The sequence below is a fragment of the Gymnoscopelus braueri genome (genome assembly GCF_963280865.1).
Source record: "Gymnoscopelus braueri genome assembly, chromosome: 7".
In the NCBI taxonomy this organism is placed as follows: domain Eukaryota; kingdom Metazoa; phylum Chordata; class Actinopteri; order Myctophiformes; family Myctophidae; genus Gymnoscopelus; species Gymnoscopelus braueri.
In genome coordinates, this window is record NC_137608.1 from 17352709 (window position 1) to 17359934 (window position 7226).

Here is a 7226-nt window from a genome sequence, read left to right on the forward strand (position 1 = left end):
AACACATAGGCCTACAAACACACACAAGCGCGCGCACACACACACACACACACACACACACACACACACACACACACACACACACACACACACACACACACACACACACACACACACACACACACACACACACACACACACACACACACACACACACACACACACACACACACACACACACACACACACAGTGCTAAAGCAGCATGCCAGAAGCTTTAATGACCATACTGTAGCCCAGCATAGGAGCCCCAAGCCTCCTTATTACAGGGTGTTCTTCAGCACACAGGTGAAGAAGCCTATGGCTGTAACACCAAATGCAGTAACACAGTGATTCTCAACCCGTGGGCCGGGGCCCAATGGTGGACCATGAGGGTATTGCAAGTGGTCTCCTAAATAATTGGCAAACACTAAGATGTTTATGTTAATATAACATTAATATTTAAAGAAGAATAATGTGTTTTTTTCTTTAAAACCTTGACATTTGTTTTTTAATAATCAATCAATTGATTGTGTTCCGGAACTTCCGGCTTAGATCGATGGAACCAACATAGTACAAGTACAAGTTGCTATTTACGGTATATCACCATGAAAATAAACAGGCTCTGAAAATGCATGCGGCGCACCCATCAAACCACTTGATTGCAGTGGTGGAAAAAGTACTCATAGTACAAGTAGCAATACCACAATATAAAAATACTCCGTTACAAGTAAAAGGCCTGTGTTCAAAATGTTACTTGAGTAAAAGTACAGAAGTATTGGCATCAAAATATACTTAAAGTACCAAAAGTAAAAGTACTAAAATGTTTTAAAATAGCAGATCTACAAGCTCACAACGCGTCGCATCGCGACGTGCTGTGAGCTTGTAGATCGGCTATCTTCAAATAGCCTATGCATAAAATAGGGCTGAAGTGGTTAATGTATGTTTTATAATATAATAATTTATATCTGAAAAGTAACTAACGTTTTTAAATAATTGTAGTGGATTAAAAGTACAATATTTGTCTTTGAGATGTAGTGGAGTAGAAAGTACTGAAAATTGGAAATACTCAAGTGAAGTACAAATACCTCAAAAATGTACTTAAGTACAGTACTTAAGTAAATGTACTTTACACCACTGCTTGATTGCGAGGGGAGGGTTGACATGTCTTACTCACGTACACCTCAACAACACACCTGGCTGTTTTATGGGACATTCTAGGATAACGTCCAAGGCACCTGATCTCGACACGGCTGTGGACCTGCATGGAACTTATGGTGTGATCAATTCAACAAATCATACATTTGCAAAAGTAACAAAATATAGTAGACTTTTACACACAGGATATTTTGGAGAATGGTAATATGGTAGTATGGTGACCAGCTCAGTGGCCTTGTGGTTTAGAGTGTCCGATTGGGAGGTCGGGTTTTCAATAATAATAAAACGATGATCTGCAACTTCCAGTAAAAGAGTTGAATCTCTTGCTGAGCCTCATTGTAACAGACCGCCCAGTTCGCCTGCCCCCAAGTGATTCACAAACAGAGATCCTGCTTTGTTTTTTTTTTAGAATTGTGGTCAAACAAAAACAGGTTCAAATTGTACAGTTTTTAGAAATAGAACACAGATGGCGAAAGTATGTACTGTATTCTCCATAGATGCCGTGTTTAGAGTTGGGAAACTTTGAACAAAGGCAGATAGAAACATCAGCGGGATGGGGATTTCTTGAGAATGAGCAGACAATAATATCCAGAATGTTTCATTTTTCCACTGTGGTAGGATCCTATTTGGACATATTTGTACGTTCTGGGCTGGCCCTGGTTGTCACAGAGACTATCCTCGAGCCAGAGGGACACAGGTCCGATCCCTTAAACAGTGTCCATCTTAGAAGTATGGTATGTCATGTCTATAATACAAAATTCTTAATTCCACTGTGTGCACAGTAAAAGTACAGTTTAGGTGGAAAGTAAGCCTTGCCGAGCCATGTGGCCTATACTGTAGGACAGGAGCCTATCTCCTGTTTCTGTAGCGTGAGGCAGCCTGAAGTACAGGTACACCCCCTGGACATGATGCTAGTATGTCTAAGGGACATATCCAACCCTTGATGCTGAGTGCCAGGCGGGGAGGCATTGGGTCCCATTTTTATAGTCTGTGGAGTCGAACCCCGACCTCCCAATCTCAGAGCAGACACTCTAATCGCAAGGCCACTGAGTTGGTGTTTAGGTGGAATTAAATGTCAATTGTGGAGCCCAGAAAGAAACCGCTTAAGTGGAAGCGAATAGGCATCCAATAAACAATAAAGTGATACACTCTATTGTATTATTAGCTGCACACAAACACAGAAACTCAGACACAAATACATAGTTGTGTGTGTCACACCCATGTGTTTGTGTGTACAGCATAATATGGGTGTGTAAGACATCTTGTCTGTCATGATTGAGAAAGGCACAGTGCAGCTTAAAAACGCAGTTCATCCAAACACCCGATACCAATCCAGAATACCCTCCTCCCAAAACAAACAAACAAACAAACAAACAAACACACATATTTTTCCAGGAGTGCTATTCATCCAGATTATTTGAGTATAATTTGTCCAGGTTTGTAGGTTTAAACAAATGTGAGATGTTTTAGCGGGTGCTCTTATCCAGAGTGACTTACAAAGTGCATGGTGCAGTCAGCACCATACACCAATAACAGGCTTGTAGTGTAATTATTAGAGTATTAAGAAAACAAGTATGAGCAACAACTCGGATAGCAAGTACACATCAAAGAGAGAGAGAGAGATGAGGTGAAAGTAACTAACCTGGTAGGTCCTGGCAGTCAGATAGGAACAACACCACTTAACCAAGTAAGTCGTGTTCTTCCTATCTGACTGGTTGGACCTACATTGTGAGCTCAGATCATTGTGCAAGTGTAGATAATTGCGAGCTTGTAGGCGTTTAACAATATCTAGCCTAAGGCCTAAACTGAATACTTGTGTACCTCCAAAACCCTATCCATCTCTAACGTAATGACTAGGAAAACAAAATGCTTGCATGACAGAAATACCCAAAACTGCAGACCATTCCATCCTGCAGTCCAACATAGTCCCAAACAGCTCTTTTGCTTGTAAATGTCTGTCGGTGCATGTGGCTGTTTCCTGTTTGTTTTTAGCCCAAAATCTAATTGCCTTCATGGATTAATAAAATGGAATCGAATTCAATTGAAGTGAGTTGAATTGAATTGAACACTGCAGACAGTGGTATTAGGTGTACTTGTACATCGAGCTGCCCACGCTACAGAAACAGGAGATCCTGCCCTATAGGCCATATGTCCCCATAAGGCAGGATTTGTAGCCCCCATCCTTCAACAAAGCCTTGCATTCCTCAAACACTCACTTAACAACTCAGTCAGAACCTGACATTTACCTCCATTTTTAAGACATGCCAAAACAGGTGTTTGAGGCTATGGCTTTATGCAAATCCGTCGCCCCGAACCACAAATGTGAGACTGTTGATGTCATGGATTGTACAGTGAGTGATATGTCTGTCAACACTTTTTATTGTGGCTTTTATGCCTTTATTGATAGGATAGCAGTCTGACACAAGAGAGAGCTAGTGGGGAGTGACATGCAGCAAAGGCCATCGGGACAGGGAGTCGAACCCGCAGCGCGCTGTCAGGCTACTTTAGAGCCTATAGGTGCAGGCCAACACTCATTGCTTTCTAACAATAAAATATGTGCTACTGCAACAGTTTACTGTTAATAGTGTTATTTTTGAATAATTCGGATAAATTGTGAAATCTTTTGAAATATTGCACCTATAATGACATGCTCAATAAGGACGGCTGTTTGTAGGGTTTATAAATATTTAACCAATGAAAAGTATTAACAAGAGCTTGTGACTTAGTAGTAACTTAATAATGACTACCCCTGTGTTCCGATGGATCCATCGGAATACAGGTTCTTTTTTTTCCATTTCCTGTAAAGTAACAGCTTTGGACGTCACCCGACAGTCAGTGGTGGAAAAAGTACTGAAATGTTTTACTTAAGTAAAAGTATCAATACTGCAATGTAGAAGTACTCTGTTAAAGTAAAAGTCCGGAATTCAAAATTTACTTGAGTAAAAGTACAAAAGTATTGGTATCAAAATGTACTAAAAGTACCAAAATTTAAAGTACTAAAATGTTTGAAAATAGCAGATCTACAAGCTCACAACGTGTCGCATCGCGACGCGTTGTGAGCTTGTAGATCGGCTATTTTCAAATAGCCTCGGTATAAAATAGGGCTAAAGTGGTTAATGTATGTTTCATAATGTAACAATTTATATTTGCAAAGTAACTAGTAACTAAAGTTTTCAAATAATAGTGGAGTAAAAGTACAATATTTGCCTCTGAGATGTAGTGGAGTAGAAGTAAAAGTATAGACAATTGGAAATACTCCAGTAAAGTAAAAGTACCTAAAAATTGTACTTAAGTACAGTTACTTGAGTAAATGTACTTAGTTACTTTACACCACTGCTGACAGTGACGATATACTGTACTGTAGAACATGAGTCATGACATTTCCATGTCCTCTACTGCAGAGGTTTCCAAACCTTTTCATGCCATGACACACCTGTGGAGTGTGGAGGTACTTTTGGCTCAGGACTCACCAAGTATTTTGTAATATGAGTAAAATAAGTATTCTCGTTATCAACATTAACATTTATCTATGTACGGTATATTGTTTATCAATACATTATTCCCTCTCTGTATAATTCACTTCCAACCCACTTCAAAGCTGCCCGCTCGCTCTCATCTTTTAAAACCACCGTTAAAAACCCACCTCTTCAGACGTACTTTCCCTCAACTAATCCCGCCCCCCTAGCACTTGTTGTTTTGCCGTTCTATTTTTAATTTGCTTTTAGAGTTATTTTATTTCTTTGCTTTTAGTTGTTTTGCCGTTCTATTTTCAATTTGGCGTTCTATTTTAATTTGTTTTTAGAGTTATTTTTATTTCTTAGCCTTAATAAAGTTTTTTATTAGGTTTGTTTGTGTTTATTTTATTACCCTTTTCAGCCACCGAACATACCAATGATCAAATTAGACATGCAAGGCATGTCAAGATCACCTTTTTTAAGCAACAATTTACAATAGAAATGTACATTCAGTTGACAAAATAGTGCATGGAATTGTATTTAAAATAACTTAAACAACGCCTACTTTGAAATTGTGCATGCATGCACCTGGCCTCCTGCTGAGACCCACATATAAATCCCGACCCACAGTTTGAAAACCAAAGAGGACGTCTATACATAAAAGAAAAACGCACACACACAGATACACACATGTGCACGCAAGGCCACACACAAACACACACGCAGGCGCGCACACACACACACACACACACACACACGCCATAAAAACAAATAGTTGTGTCACACCCTATACTCTGTATTTGTGCGGTCAGAAAACATGCCTGCATACTTGAGACAGGCATAGTGCAGCTTAAAAGCATCCTAAGGCGTCCTTCAGACATTACAGTCGGTTCAAATCTTTGACATTTGACTTTGTAACCCTGCCCAGCAACACCTGAGGCGTTTAACAAAGCCTTGCATAACTTCAGTCTGATCTTTTAAGACCGTTTTGTCTCCTAAAATGTGCACAACTATGCCTGGCGCCTCAGCCAGTTACTCCACTGACCATTGTTCCTTGAGACAAGTTGAGAGCAAGACTTCCGTCTTGTGTTGTATGTCTCTTGTAGCTCTGCCCTTTTTTCCGATCTCTCTACAATACTCTCCTATCAGAAAACAAAGCATAAAATTCTAAAATAATTACATCAGGCCCCGGAAACTGTACCCCATTTCGGGAGTTTGAGGTCAAGAAATCTCACTGGCTTAACTGCCCTCTCAGATCTGGCATTGACCACACCAAGGCCACATCTAAACTTGACCACATAAACTAGGGATGCCACAATCTGACCTTGAGCCAATTCGAAATTCGGACAGCCCTGGCGAATATTTTTCGATTATTCGACGGCACCGCCACCCCCCCCCCCCCCTTTTTTTTCATAGTCCCGGTCCTTCCGATGGCCAATCCGGCCCTGAGTGTGTGGCTGCACAGACAGCACAGCTGTCTTCCTCCACTTTACAGTAAAACAAACTGTGGCCATTTACAATTATTAAGACCATAATATTACTATTATTAGTATTAGCATATATTTTGATTGAAACTAAGGCATAAAAAAGTTACAAAAAAAATAAAATAATAATAATAATAATAAAAAATATATATAATTAAAATCGAATTTTAAAAATCATTTTCGATTATGGAGACTAACGAATATTCGGAAATTCGAAAAATCGGTGGCATCCCTAACATAAACCCTAGCATCCCTATTCTGGGCATAATAATAGGTTAACATTCAGAGAAAATAGCAGATCTACAAGTTCAAATGTTGTAGATTGTGAACTTGAACTTGTACTTGAGTTAGGGCACCCCAGTTAACAAAATACTCTATACATAGGGTTTAGGTTCTTTAACCTAACGCCTAAACTGATTATTTATTTTACCTTTTACCAAAACATATCCATCTCTAACATAATACCTAAACAATCATAACTTAACATTACACACCACTTAGTGGTGTCTAATGTTAATAGTATTCACCAGTGTGGTGAATACTGGTGAGCTACAGGTGAATTAAGCCTTGTGGTTCACATGTTTTTAGATGAACTTGGTCAGAACTACCATTATAAGCCACTCTCTGAGGTCAAGTATAAGATTACTATTAACATTCAAAACAAAGAGCCTCTTTATCAGAGTGTGTTTAAGTAAAAGCTACAATCTCTACTGACATAGTTTTTAGACTGCTGTAAGTGCTTATCGATAGTGTTCATAAAACTTTCTAACTACACTAAAGAGATGTTAATACGTGAATTAACATCCCCTTACATTTACTCAAAAATACCAGTGAGTGCCATTGGTCTTAAAGACGCCCCCTCCCTCCTTTCCTTCAAAACCACACTCAAAACCCACCTCTTCAGGATAGCCTTTCACAGCTGAGGCCGAGTTAAGATGTACCCCCAACCCATGCTTAGCCTTTTATAAAAAAAAATTCTTAAGAAAGTTGGTTCCTTTTATTTTATGTAAAGCGATTTTGGGTACTTATAAATCTGAGCTATAATTATTATTATAATGATTAGTTATGCTTATTATGGTGTTTTGTCGTGGGTATGGGAGTGCCGTGCCATGCCATGTTTGGGCTGTTTTGACATGGGCATAACATGGCGTT